General features: G+C 36.2%; 1 non-coding gene across 1 annotated transcript; it reads left to right on the forward strand.

The window, feature by feature from the left end:
• The first annotated feature begins 1277 nt into the window (after positions 1–1277).
• Positions 1278–1384, forward strand: LOC131654296 (small nucleolar RNA R71). The gene has a single exon (XR_009299337.1). It is a non-coding gene; the product is annotated as a small nucleolar RNA R71 (small nucleolar RNA).
• Positions 1385–19140: the final 17756 nt, after the last annotated feature.

The raw sequence follows: 19140 nt of genomic DNA on the forward strand, positions 1-19140 counted from the left end.
CGCAGGGTATAGAGAAACTACCAGGGTCTTTCAGTTTTGGAGGCATGTTATTTTGGATGATAGCACTACATTCAGCGGTAAGCGTTATAGTTTCGTTATCCTCGAGTTTCTTTTTGTTTGATAAGATTTCTTTTAAGAACTTAGCGTACGAAGGCATCTCAGTTATGGCTTCTGTGAACGGTATGGTAATGTTTAATTGCTTCAGAAGTTCTACAAATCTTTTAAATTGCGCTTCGGTTTTTGATTTAGCTAATCTCTGAGGGTAAGGAATTGGTGGCTTATAAGGCGGTGGTGGAACATAAGGTTTCTCTTTTTCGGGTTCCACTTCGTTATTGTTCTCATCAGTCTTAGCAGTTTGTTCATCAGTTGTTTTCTTTTGGGTTTCCTTTGGCTCTTGTTGTGACATGGGTACGTTTTGGGTTCTAGGATCTATGGGTCCATCGTAATTCGTTCCACTTCGTAGTGTTATCGCGTTCGCATGTCCTTTAGGATTGGGTTGAGGTTGAGCAGGAAACGTGCCAGCAGGGGCAGCAGTAGGTGCTTGTTGTTGAGCTACTTGTGAGATTTGAGTTTCTAACATTTTGTTATGCGTAGCTAAAGCATCTACTTTGTTCGATAATTGTTTTAGTTGCTCGCTATTGTGGATGTTTTGATTCAGGAAGTCCTTATTAGTTTGTTGTTGGGAAGCTATGAAGTTCTCCATCATGATTTCTAGATTTGACTTCCTAGGGGTGTTTTGAGCAGCTACAGGCGCTTTTTGGTAGCCAGGTGGTACAGCAGGTGCTTGTCCAGGCGCGTACAACGCATTGTTGTTCTTATAAGAAAAGTTCGGATGGTTTTTCCATCCAGGGTTGTACGTGTTAGAATAAGGGTTTCCTTGAGCGTAATTTACTTGATCAGATGGGACTCCAGTCAAGAGTTGGCATTCAGCAACTACATGTCCAGTCAATCCACAAATCTCGCAGTTAGGTGTTACAGCGGCAGCGGTGGCTGAAGGAGTGATGGTCAAATTCTCGATCTTTTGAGTTAAAGCGTCTACTTTAGCGTTAACGCGGTCTATACCACTTATTTCGTACATTCCTCCTTTGGTTTGGGCTTTCTCTAGAGCGGCTCGTTCTCCACCCCATTGGTAATGGTTTTGTGCCATGTTCTCTATGAGTTTGTATGCTTCATCATGGGGTTTGTCCATTAATGCTCCGCCAGCAGCGGCATCTATAGTCATTTTAGTGTTATATAAGAGACCACCATAGAAAGTATGGATGATCAGCCATGGTTCGAGTCCATGGTGAGGGCATATTCTAAGCATGTCCTTGTAACGTTCCCAAGCTTCGAAGAGCGATTCGTTATCTTTCTGGGTAAATCCGTTGATTTGACCTCTGAGCATAGCAGTTTTGCTAGGCGGAAAGTATCTCGCTAAGAATACTCTTTTCAATTCGTCCCACGTAGTTATGGAATTGGAAGGCAGGGATTGAAGCCACGCTCTCGCTCTATCTCTTAAAGAGAAAGGGAAAAGGCGTAATCGAATAGCTTCGGAACTAACGTTGTTGGCTTTGATAGTGTCGGCGTATTGCACGAACACGGATAAATGGAGATTGGGGTCGTCTACAGGGCTTCCAGAGAATTGATTCTGTTGAACGGCTTGGACCAGCGAAGGTTTCAGTTCGAAATTGTTCGCCTCAATCGCAGGTGGTGGGATACTTGAATGCGGTTCAGCATGCGAAGGAGCGACATAGTCTCTAAGAGGACGAATAGCAGCCATCTCTAACTTCGGGGTGATTTGATTGATTTGATCAGTAAAAATCAATTCCTGATTAATCGGAATTTCTGCTACTTCGGGAAGATTGCGAGCTCGTCGTTTGACGTTAATGAAACGTTCGATCTCGTTAATTCGTTGTATTAAATCTCCTCCTTCTGAACGAGTATTTGGCATACAATCGTTCAAAAAGAAAAGGAAGAATTGTCCTAGTCTCTACGGTGTAACAGTGAGTTACGATATCGACTTAAATAGTCCCCGGCAACGGCGCCAAAAACTTGATCGCGACTTTACGTGTCTATAAATCTGATAACTGCAAGTGCACAGTCGTGTCGTGTAGTTTTAAAAGATATCGAATCCACAGGGACTATGAATCGATCTACCGTTATCTAAGGTTACTATGTAAAGCTAGGAGTACTAAAATTTCGATTGTTCCTAAGGGAAAGTGATTGTGAGAAAATAAAGAATAATAATAAAAGACAGGTATCAGTATGTATTTCGTTTAACTAAAGGTAATCCGAAGGTCCATTGGCTTTTGCATAATTAAATTAAAAATCTTTACTAATTCCATTGATTAAAAATCCTCGTCTCAAACTTTCGCTCTGTTGATTCAGACTACTATCCTAATCCTAATGTACGCTTTCGCCATCCCATTAGATTTTAGAAGAGCTTTTTGGAAACAATGTACTTAATAAAATGCCTATTTTACGAGGTTGTTATCTATTTAAATATCCTAATCTCAAACTTTCGCTCTGTTGACTCGGAGCAAGCTAATAACCCTAACGTACGCTTTCGCCATCCCGCTCGAGTGTAAAAACAATTTTTGAAAATAAATAAGTTCCAATCAGTTTTAATACGCTTTCGCCATCCTTAAAACTAATGTCCTATGCCTACTATCTGGTTAAAGATCTCAAACTTTCGCTCTATTGATTTTAACCTTTGACCGTCCTAACCCCTCAAACTTTCGCTCTATTGGTTTTAAGACTTACTAATTAAATTAGACATACAAACCAAAAATAAGTGATAATTAATAAAACATAATTAAGCCAATTTATTTCGGATCCCTACGGTTAACTTACTTTACATACCGACACCTTTAGTAATTTAGCCAGACATATTAATACGATTAAACATGCATAAATCGGTTCGGTTCATAATAATAAGCATATTAAAAGGCATATAATATATCATGCAAACAAATATAAATAAGGCGGTAAATAAAAACCTGAACTAAATAAATGGTAATTGGATCTTCAAGTACTGAACTTCCACCACAGGTTGGCTGGATCGTTCTTCGGAATTTAAATGGCAGAAAATAAAAATAAGGAAATAAAAGATAAATCTAACGTAAGGCTAGATCTACGAAAAGTTCACAACAATTTCCAGTGTAGAAATCGTTGTGAGAAAATAAACGGTTGAATGAAAGCAGAATAAAGAAAAGCAGTTCGCGGTACAATTTCGGCAGCACTTCGTTGGCAGGAAATCGGACCGATTGAAGTGAAGTGGCTGACTCTATTTATAGGGGAAGCTTTGCAGTTGCTTTGCGTGAAAAGAGGAGATTCTGCAGACTGGGACGTGGAGACGTGCGTCTCCGTTTCTTCAGGAAGACTTGAGACGTGCGTCTCAAGTGGAGAGTCTTTAGGGAGGTGGAGACGTGCGTCTCCCTTTTGCTGAGGTGGCAGAGACGTGCGTCTCTGCTTACTTGTGTGGCTTGGGCTGCTTTCCTTCGTGGGCTGGATTGCTTCATTGGGTCTTTGGGTCTCTTTCAGCACACTTGGTCCTTAATTGCACTCCCTTTTTACTTCAGCACCCAATTTACGTCTTTTAGGCATAGATAAGGGTCGTTTTGGCTCCATTTCTTCTCTTTTTCACAATTCGGCATAATAAGAGTGTAAAACCTGAAACAAAGCAAATACACGCGTAATATCATAATAAATTAACGTAATAAATGGAAAATGCTATAAATATCTATGGATTTTAAGCTAAATATACGATATAAAATCGTGTTATCAGCATTAAAGTCATTATTATAGGATCAATTATTAACGGACTTGAACTTTATTGTTACAGACATAATCATTAGTTTTGGAAAGGACTTAAATCACATTATATCAACCTTCCAAAACAAAGATGTCTGTCTCTCAACAGATCTAAAGCTCCTCAATATAAAGAAGCCACTAATGAAGAATTCGGTATAACACTCACGCACGATAAACAAAAGAGCGCTCACATTATTTTCATATTCTTTGGCTCTGTTTGGTAAGACATGTTTTCGAGCTTATAGCTTATGTCTTATGTCTTATAAGCTCATATGATAATTTAGACCCGTTTGGTAACGGTCTTTTCTTCACGAGCTTATAGCTTATTTTACTAGCTTAAAACTTATTTTCCAGACGCTATTTCAAATAGCGTTTTAGCTTATGTCTTATAGCTTATTATTTTTTCTTCCTAATTTATCCTTATTATTTTAATTAAAATCCATTTTTAACCCTTATAATTTATTTTAATTTAAAATAAAATAATTATATATTAAATATATTTTATGTCATTTTACATTTATAAGTTAATTGAACCGCTAATTTTACCAAACACTTCAATTAGCTTATAAGCTATCAGTTTCAACCATCCGATATAAGCTATAAGCCATAAGTCATCAGCCATCAGTCATAAGCTATGAGTTATCAGCTAGCTTATCAGTCAACCGCTATTTTTACCAAACAGACCCTTTATCTCTTAACACTATTGTGGTTAATTATTGTGTATACATCACAGTTGTGATATAGCTTTTTAGAAGCAATCTGTTAACACGTTAAAGTTGTAATCTTGAAATTGCAATACCTTGAGAAAACCAGATTGTGGTTGTTCTTGAGAGGACTTAGACAGTTGATTAAGTGACTTCGTAATCAAATTTTGATTAGTGGATTAAGACCTCGTAAGAGAGAGGCGAAATCACCTTAATAGGGTGGACTTGATTAGTTTGAGTTCAAACAAACCAGTATAATCAAACGTGTCTTTTCTTGATTTAAGTTTTTAAAAACCCAATCCACCCCCCCTTATTGTCTTTTTCGTTACTTCATTTGGCATCAGAGCGTCTGGGTCTAGGTGAAAACACTTAACCGTGTCAGAAAAAGATCCTAGTAGAAAAAACTATGGCATGACTAGTTAAAAAGAACAACAATGATAACTATGATGGTAGAGATAAAATCAGTGGCAGACCACCAATGTTCGATGGAGAGAACTTCGATTACTGGAAAGAAAGAATCAAGAGTTTCTTTCTAGCTCATGACGCTAATCTCTGGGATATGGTAACGGATGGTTACAAACATCCAGTGAACGAAAGTGGTCAGAAGGTCGAAAGAAAGAGCATGACTGATCAACAGAAGAAGGAGTTCAGAAATTATCACAAGGCTAGACCAATACTTCTAAGTGTTATTTCATACACAGAGTATGAGAAAATAACAAACAGAGACTCAGGCAAAAATATATTTGACTCTCTAAGGATGACGCATGAAGGGAATACTCAAGTCAAAGAGACTAAAACCCTTGCACTCATTCAGAAGTACGAAGCTTTCAAAATGGAAGAAGATGAAACAGTTGAGACAATGTTCTCAAGGTTTCAAATTCTTGTTGTTGTGTTGAAAGTTCTGGAAAAATGATACTCAACAACTGATCATGTAAAGAAAATCATCAGATATCTCTTGAAGAACCTGAATGGTCAAAACCTTAAAGCTTGCTAAGAACCTGAATGAGATATCTCTTGAAGAACTTATCATCTCCCTGAGAAGTCATGAGATAGAACTTGAAGAAGATGAACCCCAAAAGAAAGGTAAGTCTCTTGCTCTTAAAATATAATAATAAATTTAAAACTAAAGCTTTTCAAGCAGAAGAAGAAAGCTCTGAAGGATCCTCATCAGAAGAAGATGAACTATCTCTTCTCTCCAGAAGGGTCTAACAACTATGGAAGCATAGACAAAAGAACTTCAAAAACTCCAGAAGATCAAACGATAACTCTAGATCATCTTCTGGACACAAAAAGCCTAGAAGCAAGGAGATAGTTTGTTATGAATGCAAAGAACCTGATCTCTACAAAAGTGACTGTCCTAAACTATAGAGGGAAAAGCCAAAGAAGAGTTTCAACAAAGATAAGAAGAAAAGTCTTATGGCTACATGGGACGATTCATAATCTTCTGAAATAGAATCTGAATCAGAAGATGAACATGCCAACATCGCCTTGATGGCCAGTATATCAAGTGATGCTAGCTCATCAGAATCTGAATCTGAATCAGAAGAAGAAGAGGTATTCTCTAACTTTTCTAGATCTTAATTAGAAGATAATTTATTAGAAATTCTTGAAAAATATCAGAAACTTCAAATCAAATACAAGAATCTGAAACATAGTCTAGTATCTGATGCTGAAGAATCTAGGAGGCTAAAAGCAGAAAACTCTAAGTTAAAAGAAAACCTTTTTTAAACTCAAAAATGAAAGCTCGGTTATTAAAAACGAGTTACTACAAACTCATAAAGATTATGACTCAGAAGTTTCAACTAGTTATGATAGTGTCATAAAACAATATGATCACAATTTTAAAAAATTTCTAGCTAAAAGCATAAATCGAATAAAGATGGCTTCAATGATCTATGGAGTTAGTAGAAACGCTAGAAAAGGTACGGGATATGTGAAACCAATAGGAGAAGAACCATATCAACCTAAGCATGTTGGTGATATGGTCATAAAAATCACACCTATAAACTCTCACTTCACATATGGTCACACACATGATATGGTCATAAAAATCACACCTATAAACTCTCACTTCACATATGGTCACACACACACACACATTATTGTTGTATTGTATGTTGTACTACGTTGTCTATTACCTATAATGGATGAGCTAGTACCTAATGTTGAGCAAAGATTCTGTGTGAGGCACCTGTATAACAACATTAGAAAGAAATATCATGAGAAGTTGTTGAAAGAAATCATATGGAAGGATGCAAAATCAACTTATCCACGTGCATGGGAAAGAGGACTGAAGGGAATGAGGTTGGTCAATGAAGATGCCTTTAAGCACATGCTGAAGACTCCACCCAGGTTTTGGAGTAAATCAAAATTTATGACACATAACAAGTGTGACTTTGTTCTCAATAACATGTAAGATGCTTTTTAAGTGTTATTCTTGAATCAAGAGCTAAGCCATTAGTACTATGTTGGAAGAGATCTAAACCTACATTATGGAAAGGTGGGAAAACAATTGGATGAGGTTTTCAAGCTTGGCCAATTGTGATGTTTTACCCAATATTAGAAGGAAACTTAAGAGAACCAACACATACACCAATTTATGGCTTGTTAGGTATTTTTCATATGTTTGTTAATCCTTTAAGCTGATTCATGAGTACATGTTGTAGAATGTCATGTATAATGATTCATGAGTGCATGTTGTAGGATGTTAGTTGAACACATCTTTGAAGTTAGGCACATTGAAAATCCAATAGAAATTTTTTCAATAAATTTGAAGGAACATGTATGCTTATGCAAAAATGGGAACTCGTAGACATTCCACGTGTTCATGCAATATCATCTATGAAGAGTAGGAATCTTAAGGTTGATGACCACACCCCTGAATATTACAAGAAATCAAGGTACATATCAGTTTACAATCCTATGATTTATCTTGTAAATAGATCAAATTCGTGGGTTAAGACATAATATCTAGGAGGAATCTTGAGTAAGGGAAGATTGATGGCTCTGATTGTGAAATGAGAAGAACATGCTTAATTGTCAAGTGCAGTAGCTGAAAGCTAACAAGTCATAACAAATCTACTTGTAAGATGACACAAACTACTCAACCAAATTAAGTTAATCAACAAACTCAGCCAATTTATTGCAAGAAATCTAGTCAACAAACATAAGCTACTTCCATAACTCAGGGAAGTCAAGTTTGTCAACCATCTCAAGCTAATAAAAAAAGGCAAAGAAGTTGAGTGTTATGAGGACATCAACATCAGGTGTAACCTCAAGACTTACAACCATATTAAAATCAACAAAGAATTTAGTTGACCCAACTACAAGGAGGACTACCCCAACGAAGAGGACCACTCTAAACAAGAATACCATTTAGCTTATTTAAGAATTGTCTCTTGAATGTTTTTGTTGTATTTTGAACAAGGAGACCATTTATGTAATGTCTGCATAATTTTTTTTGTTAGAACCTACATAGTTCTTTTTGTATGTCTATCTGAACGTTGACATAGTTCTTTAGAATGTTGATGTTTGTTTATGTATTCTGAATAAGTTGGTTTAATGTTTGTTTCCACATAATGTTGAATTATATAGTTTATTCAAAGTTGATATGATTTATGTTAAATTATATTATTATACTATTCTGATATAAACAAATCAAATACATATAAAATATTTGGTATAAATAAATCAAACCAGACCAAAACAGATATAAACAAAACTAATCAAACCAGATCAAAATTGGTATACACAAATAGTTAATATAACTGGTATTAACAAAACTAATACTGATACCATTCAATTTAAACAAACTGATACATAATGATCCTGCTACATAACTTGCTAATTTTCTTGCTAAATAACTTGCTAATGATCTAGTTACCATCCAAAATTAAAACATCTTTAAAACTAAAACAATGAAAACAAGAAAAAACACTATCTTCCAAAAAAAAAATCCTGTTTATAATGTTCTTCATTTGAATTTGAAGTTCCAAAATCTAACTTTTATTCCTCATTTGTGACCCTTAGTTTTTCAACCTTCATTTTTGTTGCACCAATTTCTTTCGTAAACTTTTCTAACCTACATTTTTGCTTCATCATAAGTTGCTCCTTCTCATCTTTCACTTTCTCATAGAACCACTAAAAAAAGGCACACCCGAACTTGAGTAGATCCTTGAGTAAATTAAGAAATCAAACAACAATGTTATACCATGTGTAGTTTCCTAGAATTTGTCAACTATGAAGGTTTAATAAGAAAACTTACCTTAAAATGTGGACATTCTCAAAATTGTTTTCCTAAATTGTTAACTGTTGTTGCCCTACAAAGAACAACTATGTCTCCCTAACGACAACTAGATTTCCATTGCAGATTGGAGCTTGTGTATACCTTCGAATCAAAACTTTCAGAGCTCTTATGTGTTGCTACCGATGAATAACGCCCAAAAATCATGGTTGATAGAATGTTGGATCGGTAGAGGACAAGCAACAAAAGATTTGGAAATATTTATCCGGGAATTATCGTGTCCACAGAGATTGGTTGAGAAAAACTGCCGTTCGACTATCTCGCGTTCTATGTTTCATGATTTGGGGTGCGGAAAGGTAAATGCGGGAAAAGTAAATAAAAGCAGATAAACATTCTCAATAGTCTAAGAGAAAGAGTTATGGAATTGTATTTCGTTCTACCCGTCTAATACTTAAATCCGAAGATCTATCGCTCGACACTCACAATACGCATCAACATCACCGGGCATCAATCGAGACGCCACATCGGTGCCCATGTCTGCAACACCAACGAAAGCTCAACCACACTATTCACATCATCGATTTCTCCACCGACACAAACAATACGGAGGCATTAAACTCGATACCCACTACGATTGTTAGCCCTAAATCCATGTCTGCAATCTAGAAACTAACAGTTATCATTCCTAATCAAGAATTATGATGCCCATGTCTGCAACACCACAAATCTAGAGCATTTAAGCAAAAAGATCAAGAACAACAACAATGATGATTTGTAAAGCAAATATATAAACGATCCCAAGATCCACAAATATACATACAATAAGAGTAGAAATATACATACAACACCCACCATTGGAATGAAACAAAGGGAAGAGAGAAGATGAACCGAAAAGATCTCATCGGTACAATGGAATCGAGACAAATCCATGATCAATCCACAGGGTGTAGCATCCAATGGTGTTTCCTCAAGCTCTAAACTACCAAAAATGGACCAGAGCTCAACTTGTCAAGAAGAGATGATAAAAAACCTAAAAAATATGATTTTACAACATATATACAAAAACTAAAGTCGCAGACCGCGCTAAGCGCGCCTACCGCGCTAAGCGGGCTGTTTTTTATTGGTCTTAAACCGCCAGACCGCGCTTAGCGCCAAAAACCCGCGCTAAGCGCCAAACTTTCTGCCAAACTTGTCAAAAATGCTCCCAGACCGCGCTTAGCACGGTCAAGCTCGCTTAGCCCGCTCAACAGGAATATGAAATCTTATTTTGGCCATATCTTGAGAACCGTAACTCCGATTTGCGCCCGGTTTGAAGCATTGGAAAGCTTATTCCATGCTCTATCTAAAAATGAATAAATATCAATGAAACTGATGATTTTTCTCATATTTCTTTTGAGCGTTATCCGCCGATGAATTGGTAAAATCGCGTGCTCGCCGCCGTGTCTTCAACACTTTATTCCTCAAAGCATCGAACACGCATAAATACCTACAAAAAGACAACAAAACTATCAAACGGTATATATTTACACGAAAACGTAACAAAACACAAATGATACAAATATACACAAAACGGGGAATTATTCAAACGGTATTAACAAAAAGTATCGATAAGTGCCACTATTTACAAACACAAAATAACTACATTTTGGCACTTAACAACTCTCCCCAACTTGAATTTGTTTGTCCTCAAACAAGGCCAAACACTCAAATCGCAAAAGTAAAAATCCAAAGAATCAAGAATCAACAAAGTTTAGAAAAACGAAACAATTGTACGGTTCAAACAAAAACGTACGAACAAAGTAAATACTTACCACAATCCTACAACGAACATGAAAATGAAACGAATCCTAAGTACAAAAATCATACAAAACATTCTAAAACAAAACAAGCTCAATCACGAATCACGCCTAGCAACAATTCATCGGTAGATGAAAAACACCGAAAGGTGAGGACTTTGACACACACCCGACAAACTTGCAAACAAAAGACAAAATTATGCGTTCATCCAAAAATAGTATCGAAAATGCAACGGCACGAATCACAAGGGCTTTAAAGGTTGTAATGTGGCTCAGTTAACAAACAAGTGATAATTCCTAAAGCTAATCGAAACAAAAACTTGCCTAAACCTAAGGGAGTAATTACTTCCACAAAGTTTCAAACAAAGGAATTTCAATCAAACTTTCTTCTTCATCACATGTTTCACACCAAACCCAATACTTATTAGCACAATCTTATTCCCAACTCTTTTTGTTATTTTCTATTTCGAACTTTTCTTCTCTTTTTTCTTTCTTTTTCTTTTCTTTCTTTTTCACATTTTTTTCTTTTCTTTTCACAACCTCATAATCAATCAACCAAAAAGCAGGTAAACATTCTCTCCCCAACTTGAATTCAACCATAACATACATTGAATACTCCCTACTTTCTAAGGCAAGGTAAAAATCCAACTAAACATCATAGATGAGGGTTCAAGAAAACAAAGAATCAACATCCATACACAAATGAAAACCAAACGCTCATAGACAAGAATTAAGCAAAAACAATATGGATATTGACAAAAAGGCTCAAAGGGGGTTACTAATGGTCACACACTCACAAGGTGAATTGATATTTGGCTATGGTAGTTGAGCTCAAAATCAAACAAGTGCCTTGATCACTTTCGTGCATTCACAAAATCAATACAAACGACAGATTAAACATAATGATATCCAGTTAAAACAAGAAATGTCGGTCACTCGCATATGTACACAATGGAAAGCCACCTCACATTTATGGTAAAAAGGGGAAACTAATGTGATTCAAGTCATGAGCAAGTTATGCAAAAAGAATGAATAATATGAAAATTGTACAAATGAAAAGTCTCATAAACATGTTATGCTATAGAAAGCGATAAACGAGTACCTTGCTGTGTACAAATTCGAACAATCATTACCGCACAATTGGCATGTTGAATCAATCAAAATTGAAGAATTACCAAATGCGACTTCAAGTCATCGAGCCAAAATTTGAGTCTAAACAACAACAAAAGAATTAAAATTATAACTATAAAATACAAAACTATAAAGCCTTGGTGTAAGTGGGAAAAAGGTAAGGCAAATGAATCATTAAAAAGAATTCATTGGCCAAAAGCTACAAACCTCGCTTAGCACGGTCTAGCGCGCTACACCAGAAAGAGAAAAACCAGTGCAAAAAAAAAATAGAAATTCCAGTGTGCCTCCACTTAACACATACACTACTCATTTACAGAAAAAACAGAAAAATAAAACCGTTGGGGTGCCTCCCAACAAGCGCTCGTTTTACGTCGTTAGCTCGACGCCTTTTATTGTTTCGCGAATGGTAAGAAACTTCTTCGCGGTACGCCAATGCTTTCGCCTCAAACGCAACCTAAAGGAAACGTCCTGCCCAAACACTTAACAAACGAATCAAAAGCAAAAGTATATACAAGTATGTGTAAAAACATAATATACATAAAACACAATATTTACAAAATCCTTATTTCGCTAAACAAATTGAAAAGTGAAGATCTAGAATTTACGAACTATCCCAGTTCAATTTGTTTAGCCAACTTCACCTTGCTAAATAGCAAAAGTAAAGAGGAACAAAATCAAACACAAACATGTACACGTATGAAAACATAAACATGTATCAATATACAAAAATAAACAAGTATGAGAATATGCACAAAATATACGATATGAACATATTTACGAAACTTAAAATGTGAAACCATCGCAATGCGATTAATCTCAAAACCAATCCCCGGCAACGGCGCCATTTTGTTGGATCGGTAGAGGGCAAGCAACAAAAGATTTGGAAATATTTATCCGGGAATTATCGTGTCCACAGAGATTGGTTGAGAAAAACTGTCGTTCGACTATCTCGCGTTCTATGTTTCATGATTTGGGGTGCGGAAAGGTAAATGCGGGAAAAGTAAATAAAAGCAGATAAACATTCTCAATAGTCTAAGAGAAAGAGTTATGGAATTGTATTTCGTTCTACCCGTCTAATACTTAAATCTGAAGATCTATCGCTCGACACTCACAATACGCATCAACATCACCGGGCATCAATCGAGACGCCACATCGGTGCCCATGTCTACAACACCGACGAAAGCTCAACCACACTATTCACATCATCGATTTCTCCACCGACACAAACAACACGGAGGCATTAAACTCGATACCCACTATGATTGTTAGCCCTAAATCCATGTCTGCAATCTAGAAACTAACAGTTATCATTCCTAATCAAGATTTATGATGCCCATGTCTGCAACACCACAAATCCAGAGCATTTAAGCAAAAAGATCAAGAACAACAACAATGATGATTTGTAAAGCAAATATATAAACGATCCCAAGATCCACAAATATAAATACAATAAGAGTAGAAATATACATACAACACCCACCATTGGAATGAAACAAAGGGAAGAGAGAAGATGAACCGAAAATATCTCATCGGTACAATGGAATCGAGACAAATCCATGATCAATCCACATGGTGTAGCATCCAATGGTGTTTCCTCAAGCTCTAAACTACCAAAAATGGATCAGAGCTCAAATTGTCAAGAAGAGATGATAAAAAACCTAAAAAATCTAATTTTACAACATATATACAAAAACTAAAGTCGTAGACCGCGCTAAGCGCGCCTACCGCGCTAAGCGGGCTGTTTTTTATTGGTCTTAAACCGCCAGACCGCGCTTAGCGCCAAAAACCCGCGCTAAGCGCCAAACTTTCTGCCAAACTTGTCAAAAATGCTCCCAGACCGTGCTTAGCGCGGTCAAGCTCGCTTAACCCGCTCAACAGAAAAATGAAATCTTATTTTGGCCATATCTTGAGAACCGTAACTCCGATTTGCGCCCGGTTTGAAGCGTTGGAAAGCTTATTCCATGCTCTATCTAAAAATGAATAAATATCAATGAAACTGATGATTTTTCTCATATTTATTTTGAGCGTTATCCGCCGATGAATTGGTAAAATCGCGTGCTCGCCGCCGTGTCTTCAACACTTTATTCCTCAAAGCATCGAACACGCATAAATACCTACAAAAAGACAACAAAACTATCAAACGGTATATATTTACACGAAAACGTAACAAAACACAAACGATACAAATATACACAAAAACGGGGAATTATTCAAACGGTATTAACAAAAAGTATCGATAAGTGCCACTATTTACAAACACAAAATAACTACATTTTGACACTTAACATAGAACTCACGATTTCACTAAGCAATGGCGAGGGAAAGTAATGAAAGTTTAATCCTAATTCAATTTAGGGTTCGTTTACAGAAATTTTCAAAAATGTCAAAGAGAAAACAAAGTAGATAAATAATAAATGTGTTAGGATGTTAGAAGGAGAACCCTAACAAAGCTAATAAAAAACTGTAAATTCTACACTAAGAAGACAAATAAAATTAACTAAGGAAAATAAAGATTCATTTCATTTCTTTGATACCCTTAATTGTGTCAAAGACACTACATATATAATACTTCTAATGGATAAATAACTAAAGGTCCACAAGCTATTAAAAGCCCAAAATATCTTAAGAATATTCTAGAAAACACATTAATATAAAATAACACCTAATACATAAAAATACTAATAAAACTAATAACATATTATTCTATTAAGCTCTCTATCATTGCCGTCGAGTTCACTTGAACCTTGTCCTCAAGGTTCGTAGATAAAATGAAATTGTTGAATGGGACAAGTGTTGAATGATTAAATAAATTGACTTGGTGAATAATTTTATTTTTTTAATAACTTAGTGTATTAGAAAAGAGAAGTGATGATACCGAGAGACTCTTCACAGACAGACAGTGGACACAGCTAGCATACATAACAAAAATTCAGTAGACAACTAGCATAATAGGAAGACAATGGATAGTGCAGAGTGGACAGCTAACATGTTTTCATATTTCTTTTCACTTTTTTTCTTCTTTTCCCTTCATTTTTTTTCTTCCCATTTTCATCTCTCTCTCTTTCTCTCTCTCTCTCACGTTTCCTTTTTCTCTTTCCCTTTTCTTCTTTCTTCTTCTTCTTCTTTCTGTTTCCCTTCTTGCTCTTCTTCTTTCTTTTTTTCTAACAAAACATTAAAAATTACAATGATATAAGCCATCTAAAATGGTGGTGGTTTCGGCGGTGGTCGGTGGTGGCTGATAAATGGTGTTTGTGGTGAGAGTGGTGGTGATAGTTCTGGTGGCTTTGGTGGCGGCGCCGACACCGGAAGTTTAAAACATATCTTCTGTTTTGTTATCAAGCAATGATTTCAAATGTAAAGCTCTCACCTTTATATATTCAATAGTAGATTGAAACATACTCAATGGTTTTGATCGCTCTGAACTTGACTTTGGTTGAGTAAGATGTGGATTTGGAAACAAATCTTTGACATTTATTTCTTGTAAAGTTGTTACATTTTTGACAGATTTTTGTAGGAAAGCAATATCTTCAACCTTTGATTCTTCTTCTGTTTCTTTGAGTTTTTCTGCATATTTCTTGAACATATATTTTTCTTTGAGTTTTTCTTGTGTCTTTTTGAATGAATTAGAAAGATTCTGAATTTATTCTTTCAACTCCTCTCTAGATCTGTTAGAGATTTCATGAGTTTCGGTTATATATTATTTTAGAGTTTCTACTTGTGAATAGAAATCTTGAGGTGAAGGTGTTGAAATATGGTTAGGTGATGAAGGTGTTATGTGTGTGACAATGGACTCATAAGAATAAGAGAAGGTGAAGGGTGGTTGTTGATGTGGATCAGAAATGATGTGGTGTTGTTGATATGGAATGAAGATTGAAAATGGAGGATTTATGGATGAGTAATAACATGTAGGATATTGGTTTTCGGATGGAGGAATGAAGATGTTGTGTTGTTGTTGGTATGGAATGTAGCAAGAATATGCCATAGAAGAGATTGAGTGCAAGAATGAAAGCACCAATGTTAGGATCTTAGATGGAGAACCCTAACAAAGCTAATAAAAAACTGTAAATTCTACACTAAGAAGACAAATAAAATTAACTAAGAAAAATAAAGATTCATTTCATTTCTTTGATATCCTTAATTGTGTCAAAGACACTATATATATAGTACTTCTAATGGATAAATAACTAAAGACCCAAAAGCTATTAAAAGCCCAAAATATCTTAAGAATATTCTAGAAAACATATTAATATAAAATAACACCTAATACATAAAAATACTAATAAAACTAATAACATATTATTCTATTAAGCTCTCTATCAAATTGCCAACTCAGATGCTACACATATAAAAATAGATGTCGTTGGAGAGAATTCGACGGAACAGACTTATATGAGACTGTTTGAAGAATTAAATAATCAAATCTGTCTTTTTCTTAAAGTTAAAGAACTAAAATGAATACCAAACCAAAACAAAAATAAGAGATAAAAAAGAATATTTAACATTTCATTATATTTCTACTTACTTTTTCCCCAAATTCTAATCTCATGAAACTTTCGGTAGCACCACATGACACTAGCAAAGCATATAGCATAATTTACATTGACTTGTCAATCCTAGAATGAAGCTTTGTTTGAATAGATAATTGAATGGTTTTCTCATTACTGTCTAAAGAAACTCCAACATGATGTTGTTGAATTTAAGAGGTATCTGGTTCCTAAACTAAATTTAGATTTTCCTTTTGGTTACTTTTGACTAATATCTTGTTAGGTATATATCAACAAGATTAACTGAATGGAGAATGCTAGTTCATCTCTTGATGATACCATGATTCTTAACTAGGAAGTGTAAAATTCGTTTGGTTGTTAGAATTTATAACATGAATTTGGAACAATGAACCGAGTCCAATGTGGAATATTAAGTTCAAAATCATGGAATTTTCCAAAAGCATATATTATACCATGTAATCAATTAATTGACTACTGTAATGTTTATTTTTCAGTGATAGACATAGAAAACTCCAAGCATATAGCATCATTTACATCGACCTCTCAATCCCAAAATGAAGCCTTTCACAAGTTAAATGTTAGAATTCAATGGTTCTTGTAGAATTATTGCCTAAATGAACTCCATCATACTTTTTGTTGATTTATGGTGGTATCATATTCCTAAACCAAACATAGAGTCATTTTTGGTTACTTTTGACCTATCTATTGTTTGGTATCAACAAGATTAACTAAATTGACAAATGCCAGTTCATCTATTGCCGATGCCATGACTCTTAATGTGAAGTGTAAAATTTGTTAAAAATTTCTTCACCCACCTCCTAATCTTCCTTACCACCCCTGGTGAATTTACCACACTACCCCTTGTTTCGGAAGTTCATTTCCGAAAAGGTACTTTTTTTTGTAAAAAAATGTGTTTTCGGAAATGTATCTCCGAAAACGTGTTTTTTTAAATATAAAATATTGATTTCGGAGATGCATCTCCGAAATAAAGTTACTTTTCATAAAATGTGGTGTTTTCGGAAGTTCATATCCGAACGCACCCCCTTGAGGGAATTCGGAAATGAACCTCCGAATTTATGTCTGGACAGAAGAAAAATGAAAAACAACAACGATTCGCTTTATTTAATCGGGTTAAGCTTACAACGATAATATTACTGAAAATTAAAGTTACATATTGTTGAACACGGGTAGGTGGGGATGAGTCAACATTTTGATAACATCGTCCGCCGATCTTTGAAGTTTCGCGTCTAACTCGATCGGGCCTTTCGAAGAAAATCGGTCGAACGTTGTCCACAAAACCGCTAAATCTTCGTCGTTCTTGATCTCAAAAGGTGTGAACTTAATGCCTCCCTCGTCGTTAAGCGATGGCGAGCGGTACTCGAGCTTGACAACCTTTCGATTCTCGGGATAGCGCAAAAGCGTGTTAAGCGACGGTATCAACTCCGCAATCGGCGTGTCGCGCGAGAAGCGAAATTGGAACGGCATCGGGTAGCCGGTTTCAAAGTACACGAATGCTAGGTGGGGGTAGGTTTGTGTCATTTGTGTTTTGTGGTGTGAAGAGAATGAAGAAGAGTGTGTAGTATTTATAGAATTATTGGAGCATTGATGGCCCAACAAACCTTATCCTGCCTCAGGGGACATTTCGGAAATGAACTTCCGAAAATAGGAGGCAGACATGTATATTTCGGAAGTTCATTTCCGAATTATGCAGAAACAAACATAAACTTTACATTATGTTGTAAATCAATTGGGAGAATAGAATTTGGCCCTTATACCGGTGTTCCATAACCGTCTTGCTCCGACCGAACGATGTTTGAATTTCATTGTGTTGATTTTCAAGCATTTGGTTCACGGTGTCCCATCCCCGACACAAATCTCCCTTGCTATCACTCAACCACCTCTTGAAGACCGCATGTGCGGATTCAACTCGGTTAGTCGTGGTGCAACCAAGATGTCTAACCCGATTTGTCCAAGCGCACACGACTTTTTCTCTAACTTTGTCAAGAATGGTGGATTCGACGTAATGAAAAAAGGTCTTAATAGAACCACACAAAGACCTAAAGTGTACCAATTTCTCGGTATACACCTCTTCGGAGTATGCATCCAAAATTTCCCTCCATGCCGCCATTATCCTATCAACCACAACACCGGCTTTGACAACTTTACCATTTTCATCCGGCCTATCTTTTGTCCCAACCGCGGGTTTCAACTTGCTTCTCACGTTGCAAGTTATGTGATACCGGCAAAGTAAAGCGGTAGATGTCGGGAAGACGGTATCGACCGCATTCATCAAAGCATTGTCCCGATCGGTGACAATGACGTTTGGCATAACCTCTTGATCAACTAACAAAGACTTGCAAATTCCCAAGGCCCACGTAAAGTTGTCTTCTTTTTCACACTCCAAAAATGCAAACCCCACCGAATAAGTCTTGTCCGTCGAGGTCACACCGACTATCTCTAGAACCGGAAGCCTATATTTGTTTGTCTTGTACGTCGAATCCATGACTAGAACGGTTGGAAATATGTTGAATAATTTGATACTTTCGGGATGAGTCCAAAAAATATCACGCACCGTAACTTTATCCTCGGAGGTTCGGAAGCTTGAAACATATTTGTTATCGTCTAGTAGTTTCAAAAGTTGTTGCATTTCCGACCGAGGGCCCATATTCAATACTTTGAGATTGTGCCGTTCATTGTAAACTTGCTTGATATTTGAAACGCTATCCGGATTCTTACGCTTCAAATCGGCAAGTATGTTGCGAGGCGCCACTTTGACTATCGTTAGGTCCGATATCACATTCCTCTCTTCGCGGGACAAACGGCACGCCATTGGATGTCCGTGTAACTTGACATCCAAGGCATGATTATGAATTCCACAAATTACGGTTAACCGCCACAAATCATCAACCCTCTGAGTAGCACGCAACTTAAACGGACACCCGCACTTTCTCGATCCTGTGTCCTCGTG

This window comes from Vicia villosa, linkage group LG2 (genome assembly GCF_029867415.1).
Source record: "Vicia villosa cultivar HV-30 ecotype Madison, WI linkage group LG2, Vvil1.0, whole genome shotgun sequence".
Lineage (NCBI taxonomy): Eukaryota > Viridiplantae > Streptophyta > Magnoliopsida > Fabales > Fabaceae > Vicia > Vicia villosa.